At 39.2% G+C, this 13,973-nt stretch overlaps 1 protein-coding gene across 4 annotated transcripts in view; it reads right to left on the bottom strand.

Annotated features, from left to right (window-relative positions):
• Nucleotides 1-13,973, bottom strand: part of KAT6B (lysine acetyltransferase 6B) — a 173,247-nt gene that overhangs the window by 95,303 nt on the left and 63,971 nt on the right. The window contains exon 1 of one of the 4 annotated variants that reach the window (XM_058671621.1): nt 6,741-6,884. The exons of the other annotated variants lie outside the window; for them this stretch is intronic. The gene's annotated coding sequence lies outside the window, so the exon portion shown is untranslated. Of the gene's footprint in view, nt 1-6,740; nt 6,885-13,973 lie in introns of those variants that run through there. 4 annotated transcript variants of the gene reach the window in all.

The following is a 13,973-nucleotide window of genomic DNA, read 5'->3' as shown; positions in this document are numbered from 1 at the left end:
CTCAGCTAAGATATACACATGAATAATTTATATTCGCCTGGAATGGTTAACATATGAGCATACCGTTCTAGAGATACAGCTAGTTTTGTGAACCAGTCAGCTCACAGAAATCCCTAGCAATCTTTCTCATTTAGTTGAAGGAATAAAACATAAACATTTATTGGCGGGGGGGGGGGACTTTAGCAGCATATTGATTTAGCTTTAGGAGGTTTTTTCACAACTTCCTTTTTAACAGCACACAACCAGGGCATCTGTCTAATCAATGCTGAACATCTACCTTGCAGTTGGGGCTCATGAATTAAACAACATCCACTCAAATCCCAAATGATTAGACAAAAAGCAAGAGTGACCAACATCTAATTGAACATCGTAAGACCACCCAAACAATATCATTATTCACAATAATAACAAACTCCAAACTAGACACACACAAACTGGTAGTCTCCTCTGATGACTTCTTCATTTCTAGGTTATGTCTTTCCCCCCTCACCTAAGGCACTAATAGCAGGTATTAAGGTTCTCACAGGCAACATCTGTTAGATGGCCTCACTAGCTTTAACTTACAATGACACACAAACTGAGCGCTCAGAAAGGGCAGCGGGTGACCCCAAGCCGTGCAGCAAACCTGAGGGGGGTGGGGAAGCTGCTCTCCTCACTCAATTCAAGAGCTGGTAATTATGCCAATAGACCTGTTTCCTGATGACCATATGAAACAACAAGGCAAAGAAACAGTGTGTAAGCAGAAAAGTCTTTCCTCGTGAGCCACAATGTGTATAAAGAAGGCTCTATTTCTAATTACGGTCTGATAATCGCAAACACTTTAAGGAGAAGAGCCTATTTGTTCTCCCTGGTGTGAGCAACTCACTGTTTCAGGCTCTTTTGAAGCCAGCAGCCAAGTGGCAGTGGCACGCATCCAGGAGCTCCTGGAGGAGAACAGATGGACAGCTATCCGAAAAGAGAGATCCCTGGTGGCGCCCAGCAATGAGATGTGCGAGCTCGATAAATACACCGTCCTCACTCAGGTGGCACATGTAAGAAATAAAAGGATTCGTGCACTAAGGAGGTATTTTTCTCACTGTCTAGCAGGCAATCCCATGCTTACCCCCATTCTCTCTCACTTTGTCCTGAGCCCTGTGAAGGATTCCCAGTTAGCAAAAAAATCTCCACACAAAGATTATTTTTTAGTTCTCCATTTAGTTTAGTCATAAGAAAACTCATATTGCATCTAAGTCTTTAAAACTTATTACAGAAAGTTCCTGAAAGGCTATCGACTTGCAATGCAGTAAAGAAATTAAGGGCTCACGATTCACACTCAATTGTTTCCTACATTCTTTAAGTTTTAGTTTCTCCATCTGTAAAATGGCAGTAACAACAACCATTGTGACAATTACATGAGATTATAAAATCCTTAAGGAAGTGTATAGCATGTTGTAACTGCTACATAGATGTTAGCAGGCACAAGTCATCCCAGAAATGGATGTAGGTATTTTTGCCAACCCATCATTTTTTGAACACTTCATATTTACTTCAGTGTACAAAGACTATCTATTATGACACAAATGACTTAAGTAATAAGAGTGTGTGACTCACACTTTGGAGGGTTTATAAGTGATAAAAGGGGGAGAGTATTATATAATTCAATAAAATATGTTAAGACAACAGAGCCGTACAAACATATTTCTTCCTTTCTTTGATAGTATATTTAGGTATCTGTAGAATTATCCTGGCACAGCAAGTTGAGCACCACCTGTGACGCTAGCATCGTGTATGGGAGCACAGGCTGCTGCACTTCTCATCTGGCTCCCTGCTGATGCACCTGGGAAGGCAGTGGAAAATGGCCCAAGTATTTGGACTCCTGCCATCCATGTGTGAGCCGAGAAAGAAGTTGCTGGCTCCTGGTTTGGTCTGGTCCAGACCTAACTATTCCTATTATTTGGGAGGGAAGTGGCAGATGGTTTCTCTCTCTCCCTGACTTTTGAATGAATACATAACTCTTATTTTCTTTGGCAATTTCTTATGATGGGACACTAACTTGATCGGAAAAACATTTTTTTAATTTGTGTTTTACTAAACCTATATAGAGAAAATAAAATATCAATAGGACTTTAAAAGTTGGATCAAGGTGATCTCCACAATTTCTATACAGACTGAGATCTGATGCGAAGTTTAAGATGAAGAGAAATATTTCAGTCAGAAATAAGTTAGAGAAGCAAAAGGTGCAGGTGGTGATTAAAATGTGTGGACTTGAGAAGGACTCATGCACAATGAAAGAAGGAAGCTCCTTCAGATGGAGAGCAATTTTTTCAAGAATGTTTTTTTAAATGCCACTACAGAACAGCGTCTTTATTTCCTCACAGACAGTCCAACCCTGGTCATTAATAAGCTATTGGCTAAGACACCGAAGCACTTCTGCTTCCACCTGTTCAGTTCTGTGCTTAATTGTGTTTGTTCTCAAACCTATGTATGTCAGTTATGCCTGTTACTGCATCTAAGCACATTAATTAAATGTTGCTGTTCAACATTAAATAAATTACAAACACAAAAAGAGTTGCAGTCTCTATAGACACTTAGTTGAAGGTTTTTAGACAGATTTGATTAATAGTGAAATATAACCATGCAAGATTGGGGAGGAAATTACAATCCAGAAGAATTCTGCATTCAAATTGTCTTGCAATCTCAAGAAACTGAGATCACAATAATTGTTGAGAAAAAAGGATTAAAAAATCCACGGCAGTCAAGAAAGCTGCTAGGATAACCCCATCAAAGTGCCCTGGATTTGATATGCAGCTCTGCTCCCTGATTCAAGCTTCCCGCAGACCCTAGGAAACAGCAGACACGGTTCCAGTAATTCAGTGTCTGTCACCCACATGGGACATTGGAACTGAGTTCCTGCCTCCTAGTTTCACCCTGGCCCTGTCCCAATCATTGCGGCACTTGGGGAATAAACCATCAGATGGAAAATCTGAACTCTCTTTTCTCTCCCTTTCTCATTTTGAGATGAAGTAAAAATAAATTTTTAAAAAATAACAAAGCATAAATTCCATAAGGATAATTTAATCTGGGAAAACCATCATCTTTAAAATAATATAATCATCCAGTGATTTACCGTAGTACCTAAATATTGCTGCCATAAAGAATGATATATATCACCTACTTGTGATGACTTCTTCCTCAATGGGCTAACACATAGGTAAGAACTAAATCCAGGTTGCATCATAATAAAGATTATTTTATTTCATGTGAACACTCATATCTGAAACCAGCAGTCCACTAGGAGCCATGTATATTTCCCCTTTAATTGCCCATAGCAGGTTATTAATCATAATTACAAACAATTTATCCAACCACTAGTCCCTTAGGTTTTTTTGACATGACCATTTCACAGATAGTTAGACTATAAAACCACTAAACAGGAATTGCATCTTGGACTAGGTTCTATACATGATGATGAATATACTGATGACACTCATCAATGTGTGACTAATGATAATACTGTCACTTGTTTATTTTTAAAATACTTTATGTTCACTGAAAAATATTTATCACAGATTTCACTGCATGCAAGAGCATCTGTAGCACAGGGTAGAAACGGAATGTTTTCAAAACAGAGCGCCCGAAACATTAGCCAGAACTCAGGCGGCCAGTATTTCAGGATATTTTTGGCAGACACATAAAATGTATCAGACATTCTGTGTAGAAAACTGAACTATCAGTGATAGGTACAAGAAGTTAATTTCATTCAAGACAGCAGTTACTTTAAAATTCACTAAGAGGAAAACTATCTCCAGTACAGACAGACGTGAGATCACAAAAGGTAAGACACACATACAGGCCTGAATCCCCACCACCTAATAACAGCATTTCTCAGGATATAATCTAAAATGCTTTGCAAATTTGTGTTTAATAATTTGAAGTCACTAAACAAATCCCTACAGCGGTCAGACTGCTACTCAGTCAGAAACTGTCTGAACATTTCAAATTCTTAAACCCTACCACATAACAAGAGTGAAAAATATGCAGCAAAGGAAAACAAAGGTTCTTGGCTAGAAGCTCAACTCACCATCTTGTACTTATCAAAGTCATCTTCATAGGCATGATTCCAGGGTTACTCCACTGTTGTCTAAAAACTTAAAAATGTACATGTGCTGGCCCAAGGTCACTGTTTCATAAATACTTGCTGACTGGATGTCTTAATTTTTCAAGAAAAGGGCTAAAAAAAACTGTTAAAGTTTTAACAGCGATACAGAAAACCTACAATTTTTTTTTTTTTTTACCAAAAAGTTGAGCTCACATGACAAATGACTTAAATGAGTTAATTTCAGGGTACATACAAAAAAAATCCAGGCTCCCTACTAGCAGTTGAAACTGATGCAAACTGTTCTTTCTGACAGAAAAATAGGAAATACCACAACTATTTTATTTCAACAGTGGTGGATTTTACTGATAATTTTTATTTTCCATCTCCCTTCTTGAATTTATCATGCTTAAAACTGAAACCATACACTACATTATACTTGATTATCACCCAAAATGTCTAGCATTCTCTTTCGTATGCATAAATCCTACCAATCACTTACAACCCTAATTTAATGGGGAAGATGGCTTTTTACATTCTTTTCAGGCCTAATGCAACATCAGGGCATAAGAGGCTTTCAAAAATTTCCTTAACTATCAGGTATACAATCATTTAACCAGGAAAAAAAAATCCTGGCACAAATACTGGATACTTGTTTTATTCCAACAGCATATTTTATAGATAGAATAATTTCAGAAAATTTGAGCAAAAATGCAACATAACTATATAAGCACAATTTATTTTCCCTTGAGTTTTGCCTTATATGGTGATTATTATTATTTATTATTATTATTATTATTATCCTCGCCAGAAAAGAGAACAGCCAGTTAAAAGAAATTTCCAAATAATGCCAGGTAGCCCATTTCACTTTTCTGGAACTTTCTGGTGATGGGTTCCCATGTCTAACTCATTTGAGTTGCCTTAGTATTGGGGAGCACTGGCTCCACAGTTCCTCCCAGAACACGTGCCAGGAAGTGGCACAGGATCACTTCCTTGGTCTGAGTGCTTCCTAGGCTGGAAAGCATTAGGGTCCACGGGCAAAGGTTGCTATGGAAGCTGCCAGCTTCCTGACAGCACTGCATGCCGGTGGATGCTTGTAAAGAAGAAAGATATCAACAAAGGCAACTGGGTAGAAGAACAGCATCTACTTCAAGCCAGCCAGACCAAGAAATTTGAAGATCGGTGAGGACCTGAGCAGCATGCTTAGGGATAACCCAGAGCCACTGTGGCTTTACCTTTCCCCCAGGCAATAATTCACCCATTGCTACTTGCTAAGATTCTGAAACAAATAATTTTAGATTAATTTGTTTAGAAGGACGTTTTTCCATTTTACCAACAGGTCTGTTAAAAAAAAAAAAAAAACTTTCTTACAGTAGACTGTAGCTGGCCAGGCAGAGGCTGCCCCTTCCTGAATTGCTGGCTCCCAGGTTCACCTTTCCTGAGTCACTCCAGTTCTCCCGACAGGTTCCTTTACACCCCCAGAAACGGTGGGATTTCAATGTTGAGTGATGTGTTCAAAACCATTCCCCTGTCTAGGCAGGACTTTTCCTTCCTAGTAGTTTCTATTACAGCTGAAGGAGGTGTTGGTTGGGCTGGTTTGGGGTCCTAAAGTAATGTGAACACCTAGGTCAATCCTAGAGTGTCTTCTGTACAATTGCATTTCTGTGGAATATTGCAAACTCCAAACAGCTGCACAATAGTGATAATCTAGATTATGATGATTCTACTGCCTTACAGTAATTAAATACACTTAACTCATCTTGTTACCACATCTCATCTTCACAGCCCTCTATAAAAAGAGGAAGAATATCCCAAAATTAAGGAATGATACGCATAGCTGACTTAACTAGAGATCACCATTTCAATCATTTTCTGGCAAAAACAGAACAAGGGTCTCTAGTGTACACTGAAGAAGGAACCTAAATGGATGCATCCACTCACTAAATAAATCTGTGTGTCATGCCTCCATGGAAAATGGCAGAGCAGGAGCTTGGAGATGTGGCTTAGTAAGTTAAGTCTCCAATTACAGCACTGGTAATCCTTACGGGTGCTAGTTTGAGTCCTGGCTGCTCCACTTCCAGTCCAGCTCCTTGTTAACGTGCCTGAGAAGACAGCAGAGCATGGCTCAAGTCCTTGGCTCCCTGTATGCACAGGGGAGACCTGTATGAAGCTCCTGGCTTTAGATTAGCCCAGCACTGGTGAAAAGACTGCCCAAAGGCCCCATCAGAACACCTGGGTTAACATTTTAGTTGCACCCCCAACCCCAGGTTCCTGCTAATGCAGTCCCTGGAAGGCAGCAGTGCTGGCACTCTGGTGACGGCCACCTACAAGGGACACCTGAACCGAGATCCCAGGTCTCAGGTATTTGGGAATGAATCACTAGATGGGAGAGCTCTCTGTCTCTCTTAAAAAAATAAAATAAAATAAAATAAAATAAAATAAAATAAAATAAAAGTCTAAACCAGTCAGCAAATACATAAAGTAAGTCATTTGCACTTTGTTCCATAGGTAATACAATCATATGCAAGGTTTTTTTTCTCAAAACAATAAAAAGTGACTAATTTAAAAGTGAATTTCAGCATTCAACAATTACTAATTGAGTACTCACAAGATACACAGCTATACATACTGGGTCTATCTACATATAAACAGGTTACACACTTACTGTGCCCTCAATGCAACAGCATTATAATGATGTTGTTGCTTCCTTGTTCACTGGCTCCCTGTCCCCCATGTATATCAGCCACAGATATAAAAGAATTCTCAGTCTAGCAGAATAGAATGACAAGCAAAATTCAATGTTGTAGTCTGCAATGAGTATTCTAAGACTTACTGTTAAAAAGATTTAAAAACATAAGAATCCAGTTTACTTATCCTTCTAACCTGTCTACCTGTATACAGTTTCCACTCCCTTAATAATTTGCTTTTACAACAGTCACCAAACAGAATCTATATTCTTCTGTGAAGAAACTTTAAGCAATAAAGTAACTCAATTTTCAGTTATGTTTCATACAACACTTAGTTCTTTGCCAACCCCTGTGATTACTGATGCCTTTGTAAGGATTATGGAAAGGAAACATTACTATAAAGAAAGACTGGAATGAGAACAGATCTAGACCTGCTTGGGAAATTCTCCTTACTGAAAGAGAAGAGGAGGGACAGATGGGAGGATAAGTATAGAATGATTATCTCACATTTTGGTTTGTATATAGAGGCTAAAGGATCTTTACATCCTATAAATTCCAGCTTATGCTCCAAAGGCTAAATTGGAACAAAACTGGAGGGGAAAAAAAAACACAAGAGCAAACTGCTTGATTCCATCAAGTGCTTTAATCACAACTGTGCAAAATGCTTAACTGGCCTATGGAAATACAGAAGCATGTTCTTTTGGCGGCAAAGTGGGAAAACTCAACTTTGTTGTCCCTCCTTCCTTTTCTGGCAAAGGGGGGCATATTCAATCGGTATAGAAGGAAAGAAGCCACCAAACTTCCAGTTTTAACAAGTTCATCAATTTCCTATAGTGACTTTTGATGGTAAACTCTTCAGTTTTAAAGCCCAACCACCTAAGGAATGCCTAAGACAATTACTTGCAGGATTAAAGTTCCTGCCTCTCAAAGCTAAAATTCCCAATATTCACTTGGCTTACAATAACATGACTTTTAGTCACTCACATTTTTTGAATATTTGCCTAGTATAAATTCTCATTTGGAAACACCACCCCCGTTGATGTTATAAGAATGCCTTTTTATCAACCTCTAACCCAATTAGTCAACAAACTGGCATCACACATTGCTATTTGGAAGCCAACTGCTAATGAAGGAAGTAAAAAAAAAATTTTAAGTAAAAGCAGTTGGGTTATGACTACTTCAATTATAGTTTTTAAAGAATTCCAGGAAATCTACAGTATTCGGAGTAAAAAACAAGTTATCACGTTTTAACTGGACCAGGGAAGTAGACTAATTTAAACAACAGATAAAATGTTTAGAAATTTAAAAGTACAATCTACTATCTAACATGTTTAATTTCTTCTCTTTCATCTCCATTTACTATCTTGGTTGATCTTGGATTTCAAAATACGTACAGAATCTGCCAACTTCCCACACTCTACCATCACCTGTGGTCTAAGCAATTGCATCCCTTGTTTCATTTACAGAAACACCCTCCTAGATGTCTCCTTGGCGTTGTCCTAAAGTTTGTTCTGAACACAAAAGTTGGAAACAACTTGTAAAAATGGTAACTCAAAGTCAAATCACGTGCCTCTTCAGCTGAAAACACTGCAAAGATTCTAGCAAAACTAGAATCTCAGTGAGGGTCTGGATGGCGTAGCAAGCACTGTGGCCTTTCTCCCTCGCTGCCACGTCTTTCCATACTTTCCCCTCCGACTACACTCCAGTCATACTGCCCTCCTGTTTGATTTGGTTTGGTTTGTGTTTTTAAAAAAAGATTTATTTATTTTTATTGGAAAGGCAGATTTTACAGAGAGAAGAAGAGACAGAGGGAAAGATACTCTGTCCACTGTTTCACTCCCTAAGTGGTCGCAATGGCCGGAACTGAGCCAATCCAAAGCCAGGAGCCAAGGGCTTCTTACCGGTCTCTCAAATAGGTGCAGGGTCCCTAGGCTTTTTGCCATCTCCACTGACTTCTCAGGCCACAAGCAGGAAGCTGGAAGGGAAGTGGAGCAGCTGGAATCTGAACCAGCGCCCTTAAGAGATCCCAGTGGGTGCAAGGTGAGGATTTAGTCACTGAACCATCACATTTGGTCCTAAACATGAATTTTGCAGGTCTTTTTTCCCCCCTAGTATGTTACCAAATTTAAATTCTAAAGCTCCCTTTTCTATTTTAGTTATGAAAGCAACGATTTTTCACAAGCTAAAATAGGCATCCTGTACTAAAGCATGCTTTCAAATACAAGCAATAGTCTAAGCTTGTTTCAGTCAACCCATCCAGTCACATGAGCTATCATTAAAAAAAGACTCAGCTAGACATGTCCACAGAAGCTAATACTAATGTGCTGTTCTCCCAATGAAAAGGTTACTGACCTATCAGCAGGAGTTGTCTTTACTGGCAGAGATGATAGATTTGCCTTGTCTTATCTCTACCGTCCCCATAATGAGCCATGGCATACACACATAGATACATGCACAAGACAGCTGCAAGGAGGTGTCAGGGTCTGTGACCATGGGCCACAGCAAAGCTTACCAACCCACTCAGAGCCTGGACCCATGACCCACACCTCATTAGCACCTTGCTCTAAGCAACTGAGCTGCCACAAAAATCGACAGTGGCTCATGCTTGTTGTTTACAAGTGAAACAAATCAGGTTAGTCTGACAACCAATAGTTCAGGCAGCCACTAGAGAATTGCCAAAAATATAAAAGAGCTGATGTTGAGGGAGAGTTATGAGGGTACTGCCTTCCTGTTTTAATAGAACACTCACCCAAAGCAATGAGCTTGGAGTGAGACAGATTTATTTCTTACATATAAGGTAGTCACAGCATGTTAATTAAAGACAAAAAAGAAAGGCATATCTACAACTCCCTTAGTCATATACTTCTTTTTTGTTTTTAAAGATTTATCTTCTTTTTAAAAATTTTGTTGGAAAGTCAGATATGCAGAGAGAAGGAGAGACAGAGAGAAAGATTTTTCCGTCCGTTGATTCACTCCCCAAGTGGCCGCAATGGCTGGAGCTCGCCGACCCGAAGCCAGGAGCCCAGAGCCTTTTCCGAGTCTGCCGTGTGGCTGCAGGGTCCCAAGCCTTTGGGCCAATGATACACTTCTTACTCAGTAGTTAGACTCTATCACAGATGCACAAAAATCAGCAAAGGACAGTTCACATTTGGGAATTACAATCTTTAAAAATCTAGTACTTAAAAACATTTACACTACAGTGACCCATATATATTAAGAAACCACTTAATCTTAAGGCCATAATGAAATAAAATCAAATCCACAGCAAATCTATCTCATAAGGAATCATATGAATGTTTACATTACCATAATTTTATACTTCCAAGCAACTTGAAAATAATTTCTTCTGTAGAAACAAATCTTTAGACATCATCTTACATCCAGGATTTCAACAGTTTATTCAACTGGAGTTACCCCAACTCAGGGTAGAGCAACAATTAAAGAAAAAAAGAAAAAAGAAAAAAAAGTGTATGTGTGTGTGTGTTTGTGTGTGTGTGTATCTTTGGGGGATAAAGGCAAACTTATGGACAGAGAAGAGAAATCACCAAAGTTTGGAAAATCTCCCCTTTGTTCAGTCACTCCCTCATGGGAGACTCAAAAGAAACTCCTGGCTCCTGGCACCAGCCTGGCCCAGCCTTTGTCACTGCAGCTATTTTGGGAGTGAATCAGTAGATGGAAGATCTCTCCCTCAGTTTATCCATCTGTCTATAATTTTGCCTTTCAAATAAGTAAACAAATCTTTAAAAATGAAAACAAATAACTGATTCTTTCAAAGCTATGTGACACAATAGTTTACCATTATGGTTACCACTATGAAAAACATTTGCCTAAGTAAAAGAGCAAGCTGTAATGAAAAACTGCATTTTAATACGTAAGGGCCAACGTTGAGGTGTGGAATATCAGGCCTCTATCTATGGTAATGGCATCCCAAATGGAAACTGATTTTGTCTCGGCAGCTCTAATTACAATCTAGCTTCCTGCTATTGTGCCTGGGAAAGCAACAGAAGAAGGCCCAAGATCTGGAGGAAGCTCTCGGTCCAGGCCTCCTAATCTTGAAGAAGCTCCAGCTTTGGCCATATGTCCATTTGGGGAATGAACCGACAGATGGAAGATATTCTCACTCTGTCTGTCTCTCTTGCTCTCCCCTTTCAAATACATAAAACTTCTTAAAAAAACTTTCTTTGCCTTTATGGAAACATTATAAACTAATCTTTGAAAACACAGTAAAAGACAAATTTGCCCTGAGTGTACACTGGAATCATATTTTAATGACCAGAGACCTTTTAAACTGTGGAACTCAAAGAAAGAGGGCCCATTGTTAGAGAAATTCCTAATTTCTTGGGCCAGCTGTGTGAAAAACTTGCAAATTTTGGATGAGGTCCCTTACTCATTAGGGTCCTAAATTTTCCAGAAGAAATCAATTGTTCTAGCCTTTGGAGTAAATAAGAATTAAATGTGATATTAAATTAACTAAATCCATATTATTTCTAAGTATCTAATGCTGGAAAAATTATGTTGAAAGCTAGTCACATTAACAATTCTTGCATATAAAAACAATTCATTTCAATAAGATTTTTATTTTCTTATATTTAGTGAGAACAGCAAAACCTGTTTTCTATCACAGGACTTTTAATTTGGGATTAACTAATTATATACTCTTTGAGACAGTAATGAGGTACAGTGATGCATCGTGTGAACAAGATGCTAGAGAGCTGCTCAATAAACAGCACTTGAGGCCCGGGCCAGCTTGACGACAGGTCTACGGAGACAGCGGAGACAGCGGCACTCAGCCTTTTGCTACAGAGGCTCCAGGTGACAGACTGCTGGCAGGTCAGGTTGCTCTGACTCTCCGGAAGCCTATCCGCAGCAGGCCTCTGATGCGGAAGTTTTCCTGCCGCTTTGTACATTTCGCAAAAAGACAAATATCTCAACTGCAGGTTGCTGCTGGACTAACATTAGATAATGTTCTTAACAAGATCCAAATCTAACTCGATCTTTGTAAACTATAGAAGCACTAGGCATTTACGAGAGTAGTTTAAAATCTATTTCAAAGCTTATCGGGGAAGCTTCAGGTTTAACAAAGGATTATCCGCAGAGCAACACACCATAAAAAAGATGTTGAGATGTTGTTTAATCGAACCTCCTCCTTTCAACTAATCAAACCCATTTTCCCTTACTTCAAGTCCCAAATTCAAGAGACAGTTCAACTGCCATTTAGTTATGTCCTGTAATACCATATAACTGCCAGTTACAGTTAGATCCATTCTCTTTGCAGTTCATTAAACAATCTGATCAATGGCAACAGGAAACTATTTTCTTTTTTTTTTTTTAAGATTTATTTATTTTTATTGGAAAGTCAAATATACAGAGAGGAGAAGAGACAGAGAGGAAGATCTTCCGTCCAATGATTCACTCCCCAAGTGGCCACAACGGCTGGAGCTGAGCCAATCCGAAGCCAGGAGCCAAGAGCTTCCTCCAGGTCACCCACATGGGTACAGGGTCCCAAATCTCTGATCTCTTCACATGTACATTGTAGACTTAAGGTTTTGTGATTTAATAGCTTTGTTTCAGGGACGAAATAGGAGAGGAATATGAAGATGATTCAAAGTTGATTTATACAAAGCCAAAATCTGAACAGTAGTAGGCCAAGTCCCAGGGGCCTCGCAGAGTAAAAATAACGTAATAAATATATACACATGTAAACAATAACAACAAAAAAACTAAGAATTACCTCAGGATTTAATCAATAGGAACCTGTTAGAACTAGGAAAATACAGACCCTGAAGAAACAGAGAATCGGGAAGAATTTATAAGGTTGATCTACACAAAACTGCCATTTTTATAGTTGTTTTATAAGGTTCAAACAAGTAACTTTCACAATATTGTACACTGGTAAAAACCTTCATGAATCAAATGATGGACTTGAACAGTGTGACTGTACTGGAAAGCACCAGAAATAGGTTTAGGCTCACCACGAAGACGTACGCATCTCTGAAAAACATCCTGGGCCAATCAAGAACTAGAAGTTTAAAGACAATGGGATAGTCCTCTATTAACAGATTTCTAGACTAAGTAAGTAAGACTCTTCAAAAATGTCCTTCTGGGGCCTGCACCGTGTTTCAGCCAACTAATCCACTACCTGCAGTGATGGCAACCATATGGACACTGGTTCATGTCCTAGCTGGTCCACTTCTGATTCAGTTCCCTTCTGATGACCTGGGAAAACAGCAGAGGATAGCCCAAGCCTCTGTCATCAACATTGGAGGTCCTGATGGAGTTGCTGGCTCTTGGCTTCTGCCTGGTCCAGCTTTGGCTGAACTGGCCATTTGGAGAGTGAACCAGCGATGGAAGAGCTCTCTCTCTTTCCAGGTATGTGTGTGTGTGTCTGATTTTTAAGTAAAATAAATAAGTCATTTTTTTAATCCCCTTCAAGCTCTTGAAACTTAAATTTAAGCAAATTCTGGTAGCTTTGATTGACCCTAGCATTAGTGAGTATAGGGAAGACAGGTAGATTGAAGGAATGCATCTTGAAAAAAAAAATGGGACAATTGAAACTCAGGAAGGCAAGAAAAGACCATTTTTACTCTCCATAGAACCCAAGCACTGAATACAGTGGAATCTGACCCAAACAGTGAGACCTACAGGCAACTTACTGGAAACATGTGCAGCACCACTGAGGAAGGCACTAAATGGATCTATAGATGGGAAGGTTTCACTAAGCTAAGTGGGGTTTAAATCAAACTGATCCAGGAGGTATAGGATGGGCCACTGGGGAGAGACACAGTGGAGGTCTTTCAATGGGCGAAAATCCAGAACCGGCCAAGCAGAAGCAACAGATAACACATGCAGCTAGAACTGGGAGTCTGGGAGTAATGAGTCAGGAAAAGTGGCTGAAGTCAAAACCAAAGCACCCTAATTTCCAAGTTCAAGTTTACACAAAGAAACTTGCCTACTCTAGTCTTTTCAAGTACAGTACTTTGAAGATCAAAGTAGGAAAACAGGTAGTTTCAAATTAAGAAGTGGAAATGGTCAATTTCTTGACTTTCTCAGTTCTTCCTGTCCTATACTAAGATACATTCCTACAAATAGACCTAGCTTTTCTACTCACTATAGAAAGAACCAGGCAAAACCATCAGAATTCACTTAGAGTAAATGAACAAATATCTGAAATTACTGTATTTAGGGGCATGGCACAGTGGCCTAGCAGCTAA

The sequence above is a fragment of the Ochotona princeps genome, chromosome 13 (genome assembly GCF_030435755.1).
Source record: "Ochotona princeps isolate mOchPri1 chromosome 13, mOchPri1.hap1, whole genome shotgun sequence".
Classification (NCBI taxonomy): Eukaryota; Metazoa; Chordata; class Mammalia; order Lagomorpha; family Ochotonidae; genus Ochotona; species Ochotona princeps.
Note: the sequence above shows the minus strand (reverse complement) of the source record. Positions and strands in the feature narration are given on the sequence as shown.